The sequence below is a fragment of the Canis lupus genome, chromosome X (genome assembly GCF_003254725.2).
Source record: "Canis lupus dingo isolate Sandy chromosome X, ASM325472v2, whole genome shotgun sequence".
Taxonomy (NCBI): Eukaryota; Metazoa; Chordata; class Mammalia; order Carnivora; family Canidae; genus Canis; species Canis lupus.
The window spans coordinates 59,133,408-59,146,182 of record NC_064281.1 but is presented as its reverse complement, the minus strand read 5'-3'; positions in this window follow the sequence as shown (position 1 = coordinate 59,146,182).

The following is a 12,775-nucleotide window of genomic DNA, read 5'->3' as shown; positions in this document are numbered from 1 at the left end:
TGGTGTTGGCTGGGGGTGATTGGGCACTCTGTGTTGAGGCTGTTCTGGTGGGATGATCAGAGCTAAAGTAGGTATAGGCTGAGATGGTGCTGTGATTCTCCATGAGAAGGTGCCTGGCAGGACAGCTAAAGCTGAAATGTGTTCAACCTAAGGGGTCCTAGGGCTCTCTGAACAGTGTGTGCCCTGACAGGACAGTTAAAGTTGAACTGGACATGAGCCAATATGCAGTCTGGCCTCTGTGCATCAGGTACCCTGGAAGCACAGCTGACATTGACATGGTATGGGCTAGGGGTCCTGGGGCTCTACAATCAGAGGGCACCTTGGCAGGGCAGCTGAAGCAGAAGTGTGTGCCAGCTGAGGAGTACTGTGGCTCCCTGCAGAGAGAGAACACTGACATGACAGCTAAAGCTGAAGTGGGGTCAGGCTGGGTATCCCAGGGCTGGATCTGCAGAGGTCACCTTCATAGGATAACTGAATCTGAAATAGGTGGAAACCATGGTGTTCCTGGACTTCCATGCAGAGGGTGCCCTGGTAAGACAGCTGAAACTAAGTTGAGGCATGGGCCAAGGGATCCCTGGGTGATCAGTGCAGGCAGGGGGTGTCCTGGCAGAACAGCTATATCTAAGTGGGTACGGGATGGGTGGTCCCAGATCTTTCCACACTGAAGGCAACCTGGCAGGAAAACTGAAGCTGAAGTCAGCGCAAACCCAAGTGTTTTGATAATCTCCATACAGAGGGTGCTTTGGTGGAGCAGGGGGAACTAAGATGGGGCATGGACTGAGAAGTCCCTGGGTGCTCCATGCATAGGGATCGCTGGCAGAACAGCTGAAACTGAAGTGGATACAATCCAGGGTGTCCTGGGATGCTCGGCACAGGGGTGCCCTGGTGGGAAGGCTGGAACCAAGGCAGGAATAGGCACATTCAGGGAGCACCCAGTGGGTAGCTAGATCCAAAGCAGACATCAGCTGGGTAATCCCAGAGTGCTCTGCACTGGGGTTGCCCATCTGAAGCCGAAGTTGTGTTGGCCTGAAGTGATTTAGATTGCTTTCTGTCTGTATTACCTTGGCAAAATGGCTAGAGCTCTAGTAAGCACCGACTAAGTGTGTCCTGAGACCACCTTGGAAAGATAGCTGGGGCTAGTGTGGGTAAAGGGCCTCAAGGTCACTAAAACAATAGACTAGGACATCTGGACCCAGTTCCCATCCATTATCTCAAGGTGGAGGGAGAATGTAAATTGTGGTGCTCACCAGCTCCTCCAATCCAGCAGATCCACAACCATTTCACAGGTTTCAAGGCCTAGTTCTTTTATACTATAGTTGCTTGTTTAAAATGCATTGTTTTTCTGTGCCTCAGGGTATCCAGAGCTCGTGCTCCCTGAGATAGAAGGCCAACTATGGCATCCAGAACTCTGCTCCCTTCTGTGCTATCAGTATGGAAAGAAGACTGTAAACGGTGTGCTCATCAGCCCCTCTAACTTGGAGAGATTTTCAGCAGTTCCCCAACCATTTAGTAGGACTCTAGAGCTGAATCTTTTATATACTAGTTGCCATTTTAAACTGACTTTTTTCTTTACCCCAGGACAGCTGAATCTGTTTTCAGGCCCGGACTACTATTGTCCCCCACTGTAGTTCTAAGCTTCAGGTGGGGCAGGGGGGATTCCCTTTGTTACCATGTCTCCATCATTTTGCCATTCTATCTTTTGTTGTGCATAAGCTGTTCTTCAGACCTTAGATCTTCAGGAGAAATTGCTCTATAAAAAGGTGTAAATTTGGTATGTTCATGGTAAGTTCAGTATCTTCCATGTTGCCATCTTGGAACGAAAATCTCTGCATTACTTTCTGTGTACCAATTTACCATATAACTTACTGAGAATGAAGTACTTAAGTCTCCAATTTTAACTGTACATTAGTTCAGTTTTCTTTTCAACTATATCAGTTTTAGAATTATGAATTTTGAAATTCCATTTATGGGTGCATATATGGTTCAGTGTGTTATTTATTGGTAACATAAATGAACCATGTATTTACATTCTGTTAAAATGTCATGTCTCAGGATGCCTGGGTGGCTCAGCAGTTGAGCATCTGCCTTCAGCTCAGGGTGTAACCCCGGGGTCCCGGGATCGAGTCTCACATTGGGCTCCCCACAGGGAGCCTGCTTCTCCCTCTGCCTGTGTCTCTGCCTCTCTCTGTGTGTCTCTCATGAGTATAAATAAATAAAATCATAAAAAAATAAATAAATAAAATGTTATGTCTCTACTTATCTCTGATAAAACTGTTGTTACTACTTTTATAAAGTTAATATTGGAAGGAGGCAGCAAGTTGTGGCAGAGTAGGGGTCCTCATTTCATCTAGTCTCCTTAATTTAGCTAGATAACTATCAAATCATTCTGAACATTTATTAATTCAACCTGAGATATACGAAAAGAATGGCTAGAATTATACAAATAGAAAAGTGACCGCTTTTTGCAAGGTAGGAGTGAAGAGAAGAGAAATGGAGGGTATATATTTGAAAATAAATGACAAGGGACAGAGTCTATTTGAGGCAGCTACTGGAAAGTGAGATAGCCCTGGAATTCAAAATTGAGACCTTTAGAAATCTGCTCCTGTGAAAGACCTCTCTACCTGAAAGGTGATCAGTGGTGAAATGGGCAGAATTACAGGTGGGACATGGGGTCTCAGAAAGAACAGAGGGCACAGAAAGAACAGGAATGCCTTAGCTGGCAAAGTTCCCAAGTGTTGGAGCAAGGAAATAGGTTTAGGTCACTGAGTGCAGGAGGGGAGATCTCAGCTCATTTTGCCATAAAACATGAACCTCAGCTGGATTGAGTGACCACTCTCCATGTTGGGTCCCTGCAAAGGACTGGAACACAGCAACCCTCCACCTTCCTCTGGGAGAGTTGTAGCGGGTGGACACTTGACCTGGCAAATGCTTTCCATGCCAGGGACATGCAAAGGACAGAAATGGGGACACTCTGCTTCCTCTAAAAGGAGCAGAGCAAGTATGTTCACAATCAGGTGAAAGGTCTCCCTGCCAAGGCCCTGAAAATTGCACAAATCAGTGTCCCTGTGCCTTCATCTGGGAAGAATATGAGTGGCATGCACCATAAGAGTCTGCAGAGTTTGGCACACAGCATGATCTCTCAGCTCCAAGGCTAGAGAGCAGGAATGGCCATTTTAATTTTCACCCTCTAAAGAGGCATGGAAAGCCTTCAGGGAACAAAAGCCACACACAGCAAACAGGTTACACTGAGCCCAGCCCCCTGACAAGACACCTGATAATCAGCGCAGTAGGACCTAACCAGAAGACCAGCCAAAGATAAGGTGAACAAAGAGGAGTGCAAAACTCCAATGCTAGGGCAAAATAATATATAGAATTCAAGGTTTTGAATTTGAGTTCAATTTTCCAACATATAGTATAACACCCAGTGCTCATCTCATCATATGCCCTCCTTAGAGCCTGTCATCCAGTTACCCCATCCCCCACCCATCTCCCTTCTGCAATCCTTTGTTTCTTTCCCAGAGTTAGGAGTCTCACATGGTTTGAAAGACAATATTTTTAAATATATTCCAAATTTTCAAGGCTTGCATTTATATGACACACTGAACTGGCTCTTTTTCATTTGTCTTGGTAAAATTTTATGAACTGTGGAGTTAATTTATTTTCATCAGTCAATATGCCTGCAGGGGCACTTATGAATATTACTTGGACTAGTCAGTTGGTAATTACCAATTAGGGTAATTGTTTTTCCATTTATTCCAAACCAAAAATTAGCCTTCTTCACACACACACACATACACACACACACTTAAAACGTGCCACTTAAAAAAATAAATAAATAAAACGTGCCACTTCCTTTCTTTTTTTTTAAATTTTTTTTAATTTTTTATTTTTTTTTATTTATGATAGTCACAGAGAGAGAGAGAGAGAGAGAGAGAGAGAGAGGCAGAGACACAGGCAGAGGGAGAAGCAGGCTCCATGCACCGGGAACCCGACGTGGGATTCGATCCAGGGTCTCCAGGATCGCGCCCCGGGCCAAAGGCAGGCACCAAACCGCAGCGCCACCCAGGGATCCCTCCCCTGGGTATTCAGGGTCTTTTCTGATTCCACACAAATCTTAAGATGATTTGTTCCAACTCTCTGAAGAAAGTCCATGGTATTTTGATGGGGATTGCATTAAGTGTGTAAACTGCCCTGGGTAGCATAGACATTTTCATAATATTAATTCGTCCCATCCATGAGCATGGAATATTTTTCCATTCCTTTGTGTCTTCCTCAATTTCTTTCAGAAGTGTTCAGTAGTTTTTAGGGTTTCCTTGTTGGTTAGGTTTATTCCTAGGTATCTTATGCATTTGGGTGCAAATGTAAATGAGATTGACACCATTTCTCTTTCTTCAGTCTCATTGTTAGTGTAGAGAAATGCCACTGATTTCTGGGCATTGATTTTGTATCCTGCCATACTGCCGAATTGCTGTATGAGATCAAGCTATATTGGGGTGGAGTCTTTTGGGTTTTCTATGAACAGGATCATGTCATCTGCAAAGAGAGGGAGAGTTTGACTTCTTCTTTGCCAATTTGAATGCCTTTTATTTCTTTTTGTTGTCTGATAGCTGAGGCTCGGATTTCTAGTACTATGTTGAATAGCAGTGGTGAGAGTGGACATCCCTGTCTCATTCCTGATCTCAGCAGAAAGGCTCCCAGTGTTTCCCCATTAAGAATGATATTTGCTGTGGGCTTTTCATAGATGGCTTTTAAGATGCTGAGGAATGTTCCCTCTATCCCTACATGCTGACGAGTCTTGATCAGGAATAGATGCTGTATTTTGTCAAATGCTTTCTCTGCATCTAATGAGAGGATCATATGTTCTTGTTTTGTCTCTTGTTGATATGATCTATCATGTTGATTGCTTTACAAGTGTTGAACCAGACTTGCATGCCGGGGATAAATCCAACTTCGGTCATGGTGAATAATCTTCTTAATGTACTGTTGTATCCTACTGGCTAGTACCTTGTTGAGAATTTTTGCATCTGTGTTCATCAGGGATATTGGTCTATAATTCTCCTTTTTGGTGGTGCCTTTGTCTGGTTTTGGAATTAAGGTCATGCTGGCCTCATAAAAGGAGTTGGGAAGTGTATTCCATCACTTTCTATCTTTTGGATCAGCTTTAGTATAATATGTATGGTTTCTTCTTTAAACGTTTGACACAATTCCCCTGGGAAGCCATCTGGCCCTGGACTTTTGTGTCTTGGGAGGTTTTTGATGACCGCTTCAATTTCCTCCTTGGTTATTGGCCTGTTTAGGTTTTCTATTTCTTTCTGTTCCAGTTTTGGTATTTTGTGGTTTCCAGAAATGCCTCCAGTTCTTCTAGATGGCCTAGTTTATTGCCGTATAGCCGCTCATAATATGTTTTTCAAATCAATGTATTTCCTTGGTATTGGTGGTGACCTCACCTATTTCATGCATATTTTATTAAATAGTGTATTTTCTCTTTTATTTTTAATAAGGCTCATTAATGGTTTATCTATCTTATACTTTCAAAGAACCAACTCCTGATTTTGGTGATCTGTTCTACAGTTCTTCTGGTCTCTAGTTCATTGAGTTCTGCTTGAATCTTGATAACTCTCTTCTTTTGCTTGGTGTAGGTTTTATTTGCTGTTTTTTTCTCCAGTTCTATTAGGTCCAAGGTTAGCTTCTGTATTTGCAGTTTTTTTCCCAGTTTTTTGAGGAATACTTGTATTGTGATGTATTTCCCTCTTAGGACTTCTTTTGCTGTATCCCAAAGATTTTGAACTGTTGTATCTTCATTCTCATTAGTTTCCATGAATCTTTTTAATTCTTCTCTAATTTCCTGGTTGACCCTTTCATCTTTTTAGCAGGATGGTCTTTAACCTCCATGTTTTTGAGTTTCTTCCAAATTTCTTCTTGTGATTGAGTTCAAGTTTCAAAGTATTGTGGTCTGAAAATATGCAGAGAACAATCCCAATCTCTCAATATTGGTTGAGACCTGCTTTTTGACCCAGCATGCAGTCTATTTTGGAGAAAGTTCCATGTGCACTTGAGAAGGATGTGTATTCAGTTGTGTGTGGATGTAAAGTTCTGTAAATATCTGTGAAATCCATCTGGTCCAGTGTATTATTTAAAGCTCTTGTTTCTTTGGAGATGTTGTGCTTAGATTATCTGTCATTTGCAGAAAGCGTCATGTTGAATTGTCCCAGTAAAACTGTACTATTATCTAAGAATGTCTTTACTTTGGTTATTAATTGATATACTTGGCAGCTCCCACATTAGGGGCATAAATATTCATGATTGTAAGGTCCTCTTGTTGGATAGATCCTTTAAGTATGATATAGTGTCTCTCTTCATCTCTTACTATAGTCTTTGGGATGAACTTTCATTTATCTGATATGAGAATTACTACCCCTGCTTTCTTTTGAGGACCATTTGAATGATAAATGGTTCTCCAGCCTTTTATTTTCAGGCTGTAGGTGTCCTTAGATCTAAAATGAGTCTCTTATAAGCAGCAAAAAGATGGGTCTTGCTTTTTTATCCAGTCTGAAACCCTGCACCTTAAGCCCATTCATGTTCAGAGTTACTATTGAAAGATATGAATTTAGTGTAATCATAATACCTATTCAGTCCCTGTTTTTGCTGATTGTTTCCTTGGACTTCCTCTTTCTTTTACAGATTCTCCAGTAATATTTTTGCAAAGCTGGTTTGGTGGTCACATATTCTTTCAGTTTCTGCCTATCTTGGAAGCTCTTTATGTCTCCTTCTATTCTGAATGAGAGCCTTGCTGGATAAAGTATTCTTGGCTGCATTTTCTTCTCATTTAGGACCCTGAATATATCCTGCCAGCCCTTTCTGGACTGCCAGGTCTCTGTAGAGAGGTCTGCTGTTAATCTAATATTTCTCCCCATATAATTTAGGGATCTCTTGTGTCTTGCTGCTTTAAGGATTCTCTCTTTATCTTTGGAATTTACAAGTTTCACTATTAAATGTTGAGGTGTTGAACGGTTTTTATTGACTTTAGAGAGGGGAATCTCTCCACCATCTGAGTGCTGGTTTCCCTCCCCAAGTTAGAGAAGGTCTCAGCTATGATTTGTTCAAATATGCTTTCTGCTCCTCTGTCCCTCTCAGTGCACTCTGGAAACCCAAAGAAATTTAGAGTTTTCTTCTGGGGCTGTCATTTATTTACTTTAACCTTTCCCCAGGGTCTTTTATTTGTTTTTCTCTTTTTTTCCTCAGCTTTCTTCCTTGCCATCAACTTGTCTTCTATGTCACTCACTCTTTCTTCTACCTCATTAACCCTCATCGTTAGGACCTCCAGTTCGGATTGCATCTCCTTTAATTGATGTTTAATTTCAGCCTGATTAGATCTAAATTCTGCAATCATGAAGTCTCTTGAATCCTTTATGCTTTTTTCCCAGATCCACTAGTAGCTTTATAATTGTGCTTCTGAATCGGGTTTCTGACATCGAATTGAAATCCAAATTCTGTAACTCTGTGACAGAGAGTACTGCTTCTGATTCTTTCTTTTGTGGTGAGTTCTTTCTAGTCATTTTGCTCAGTGCAGAGTGGCTAAAATGAATTGTACTGGAAAAAGGAAGGGAAAAAAGAAAGTAAAAAAGAAATAGGAGGGGTATCCTCTGGTTCTATATACTGTAAATCCCTCCACTTCCCCTGGAGCTTTCCAGGGCTGCTCGTTCAACAACTTGCTCTCCCCCTGTCTTTCCAACTGGTCTTCTTGTGGGAGGGGCCTGCTGTGCTGAATCTCAGGTGTGTGCACCTGGGGGAGCTGTCCCGTCCCCTGCCAGGTGTAGGGCTATGTGGGAGCTGTTTATCCTGTGAGGCCCCTGTTCCCTTTGGCCCCGCTCTGTCCCAGGCACAGAGTGACACCAGGAGGAAGAAGAATACTGGCGGCGGCCAGCTCTTCTGCTCTGGAGTCAGCTCCCACAGTAACAACCACAGCCCCCAATCCGCAGTAGCCTAGATGCTCCTGGGGCGGGGTGTGCTGACCTGCACAGCCCAGGGATGCCTGGCGGCAGGTGCATCCTCACTGTCTTGGGTCCTCCCCGCCTCTGCCTATACCAGGGGGAGCACAGGATCATAGGCTGTGTCTGCTCAGTGCCCTGGGACCCGGATCCTGTGCTGCTGGAATCACGCTCCTGGGGCTGTGGCTCCTGAAGGCAGCAGGGCACAGGCCCCTCTGCCCGGAGCTGCCCCCTGAGCTTTTCCCGAGGCCCTGCCAGGTGTGCACTCCAGCCCTTTACGGAGCTCGGCTCACATTCTGTGACACACTCTCCCCTGGGCATACTTCCTCTGTTAGTGACTGAGGCCGACCGGAAGATCCACTGCCCCTCCTGTAATTCTGCCCAATTTCCCTGCTGAGAGCCTTTCTGTCCGGGAAGAATCTGGCGCAGATTTTTAAAGTTCCTGCTCCGCCAGGACTCTGCTTTCCTGTCCTGGGAGGCTTTTGCCATCCGGTCTTAGCCCGGCTCCTCGCGGGGGTCCCTCCCCCACTGGGTTCTTTTTAATTTATTTTTCCACCTTCCTACCTTGTTAGAAGCACAAACTCTTATCTCTGTAGCATTCCAGCTGTTTTCCCTTTAAATCTCAGGTAGAATTCATAGGTTTTCAGGATGATTTGAAAGTTATCTAGGCAAGTTGGTGGTGACAGGTGACTTGGGGACCCTACTCTTCTGCCATCCCACCCCTCTTCTTGCCCATTTCTTAATTGGATTTTTTGAGGGTGTAGAGTTTGGTAAATTCTTTATAACTTTTGGATACTAACCCTATTACATCTATGAGAGTAGGCTCTGGAATTAGGAAAGCAACTTTATATTACATTTATTTTTTGAAAGTTTTATTGGGGTAGAATTTGCATATAATAAATTGTAATATTTATGTGTATAATTTGATAAGTATTGATTGCTTTATATATGCATGTAAATACCAACACAATCAAGATACAGAATAATATCATTACAATGAAAACTTTCCTCTGGATCAATTATAGTTCCCCAACTATCAGTCCCAGAAAATCTTAGATTTGTTTTGTTTCTATTTTTTTTTCTTTTCTAGAAGTTTTTAAAGATTTTATTTATTTATTTGTGAGAGATACACAGAAAGAGGCAGCGACATAGGCAGAGGGAGAAGCAAGCTCCCTGCAGGGAGCCCGATGCTGGACTCAATCCCAGAACCAAGGATCATTCCCTGAGCGAAAGGCAGATGCTCAACCACTGAGCCACTCAGGCATCCCCGTTTCTAGAATTTTATGTAAATAAAATCCTACACTATCTTGTGTTTCTGCCTATGTTCTTTCACTTAGCATTCTATTTATAAGATTCATCCACTTTGTTACTTGTATTAATATTTTGATTTTAAGTTGCTGAGTAGTATTCCATTTTATTCATTTATGTCATTAAAAAAAACCCTTCACCTATTTAAGTACATTTGTATTTTTCTAATTTTGGGCTATTATGAATATTTGTGCTACAAGAATTCACATACTAGTCTTGTAACAAAATCTCTTTTCATTTCTATCCGGTTAATACCTAGGAGCGTGTGTACTATGTCCTTCATGTATGTTTCGCTTTATAAAATTATAACCCATTGTTTTCTTTCATTTTTAAAAATTTATTCATTCATAAAAGCACAGAGAGAGAGAGAGAGGCAGAGACACAGGCTGAGGGAGAAGCAGACTCCATGCAGGAAGCCCAATGCAGGACTCAATCCCGGGACTCCAAGATGATGCCCTGAGCCAAATGCAGTCACTTAACCGCTGAGCCACCCAGGCATCCCTGACTCATTGTTTTCTAAAGTAGCTATGTTATTTTGCATTTTTGTTAGAATTGTACATACTTCCACTTAGCACATATCTTTGCTTATAAGATAATAGACTTTTTAAGCTTAAACATTCTACTGAATATGTAGAGGTATACCATTGTGTTTTGTCATTTATCTGTTGACTAGTGATTTTGAACCTTATCCTTTTTTTAAAGATTTTATTTATTTATTCTAGAGAGAGAGAGAGAGAGGAACAGACACAGGCAGAGGGAGAAGCAAGGTCCATGCAGGGAGCCTGACGTGGGACTCGATCCCGGGTCTCCAAGATCACATCCTGGGCTGAAGGCAGCGCTAAACCGCTGACCCACCTCAGCTGCCCATGAAACCTTTTCATGTGCTTATTTGACATTTGTGCATATTCTTCTTTATCTATTGATAAATTTCCTCTTGAAATATTGCCCATTTTTTTAGTAGTTTTTCCTCTTATTATTAAATTTTAAGAATTCACTGTAGGGGAACTAGGATGGCGGAGGAGTAGGAGTATTCTAGGCTTGTCTCATCCTTCAAACACAGTTAGATAACTATCAAATCCTTCAAATAACCCATAAATCAACCTGAATACTGACAAAATGTACTCCACAGCTAAAGGGAGAGAAGAAGCCACATCAAAGAAGGTAGGAAATGGGGAGCCATGTGGTTTGGGGGAGAAATGGATCGAAAGTGTTGCAGAGAAGAAGGACCCATGGTCATGGAGAAAGGCAAGACAGAAAGGAGCACACAGAGGAAAGAACAAGGAGAACATTTCCCCCAAAACCATTGGCTGTGAAAATAAGAGGGGCTGAATTTTCATGCAAATAGTGGGGCTTAAGGACTGGAGTTTTATAGGTCAGTGGGCTTGACTGGAATAGAGACCCAAGGGCACTGCCCTACTCCTGGAGAGAGGCAGGTAAAAAACTTGAGGATGACTGCTTGGAAAGAGCAATCTGAAGAACGCTTGGGGTGCACAGTGGAAGATTATTCATTCACTCTTCTTGCAGTGAGACCCTGAGAGGCAGAGTTCAGGGAAATGCTTCTCCAGGGACAAAGGAGCCACCCAGTGCCATTTCCTTCCCCTGCCCCTCAGCAGAGCCACCTATAGAAAGCAGCTTAGCCCTGGTGCACTTGAGTGGCAGTTAAGTGTCTGACTCTTGGTTTCCTCTCAGGTCCTGATTTCAGGGGTGTGAGACGGAGCTCCGCATCAGGTTCTATGCTCAGCATGGAGTCTGCTTGAGTTTCTCTCTCCCTCTCCTTTTGCTCATCACACTTTTCACTCTCTCTCAAATAGATAAATATTTTATAAAAAGGAAGAAAGAAAGCCTCTCAGCCCTAACACTGCCTGCCGAATTTGTTTACATCAAGTTCTACACCCCTGTGCTCTGGCATGACTGCACTTCTCAGTCAAAATCACCTCATTCCCAGCACAGCAGGACTGCCCTTCTTGGTCAAGGTCGCCTCTGACCCAGTGTGGTGAGTCTGTTTACCAGAAGACGAAGACCAGCAGAAACCCATGCCCACACCAGGTTTCCTGACCAGAGACTTCTGCAGGGTTTCAGTTCTGCTGAAATCAGTATCAGGTCTCATTTAATGAGCAGACCAGAGCACACCTAGTTAAAACTCACCACATTCTAGGGGTACTTGGGTGACTCAGTCAGTTAAGTATCAGACTGTTGGTTTTGGCTCAAGTCATGATTTCAGGGTTGTGAGATCGAGCCCTGCATTAGGTTCTGCAGTGGGCATGGAGCATACTTATGATTCTCTCTCTCTCTCTCCCTCTACCCCTCCCTCCCACTCATGCACACATGCAAGCACTCTCTCTCGCTCTTGCTCTCTAAAAGAAAACAAAACAAAACACCTCAGCACATCTGGCCAAAGACAAAACATTGCCCACGGCAGGCAAGGGGAGCCTCTGCAGGTGACTGACCTGAAAGATAGAGCAGCCAAAACACAACACCAGAGTACATGAAGCACACACCAGAGACACTCCCAAAAGCACCAGGCCATGGAAAGTATATTATTTCCTCTTCATGAAGCCATTGCACTAAGGGGCAGGAAACATAATGGGCTTTATAAACACATAGAAGACAGTTTTAGAAGATGGCATAGTAGTAGGAAGACTATAGAATCATGTTGTAACTTGAGCACAACTAGATATCCATCAAATCATTCTGAATATCCAAGAAATTGACCTGAAGACTGACAGAACAAACTGCACAACTAGAGGGAGAAAAGAGGCCACATCAGGGAAGGTAGGAAATGCAGAGACATGGTTTGGGGGAGAAATGGATCTCATGTGCTGCAGAGGAAAAGAAGTCCTGGTTACAAAGAAAGGTGAGAGAAAGGAGCACACAAGGGAATGCACACGGAGAACACTTCCACAAAGCCATTGGCTGGGGAAAAGAGAGGGGTTGATTTTTGTGGGTTATCTTAACCAACAGGTCTTGAAGACTGGAATTTCAGAGTGGCAAGCTTGGCTGGAATAGAGGTCTGAGGGCACTACCTTCCCCCTGGGAGAAGGCAGGCAAACAACCTGAGGGGCAGATGGCAGGATTCAAGGAATGGGTGAGGCCCACAGGCAAGAGAGTGCTCACTCTCCTTGGAGCACAACTCTAAGAGGTGACATTCATAGACACCTTTCTGGGGACAAAGGAGCCATTGGACACCATTTCGCTCATCCAGCACTCATCATATATGCAGAGATGCTTGCCAAGGGCAGTGTGGTCCTGATACTGGCTGCCTAACCTTGCTTACTCTCTAAGCCCCACAACCTTGCACTCTATTGTAACTGTCCTTCTTGGTCAAACCTACATCAGTCCCAGTGTGGTGAGACACTATCCCAGAAGACCAATGTAGGCCCCTGCCCACACGATGTTTCTAAAGTCTAGAGTTTTAAAGGTCAGAAGGATTGGCTAGGATAGAGCCTAAGGGGCACCACGTGGCTCCTGGAGGGAAGGCA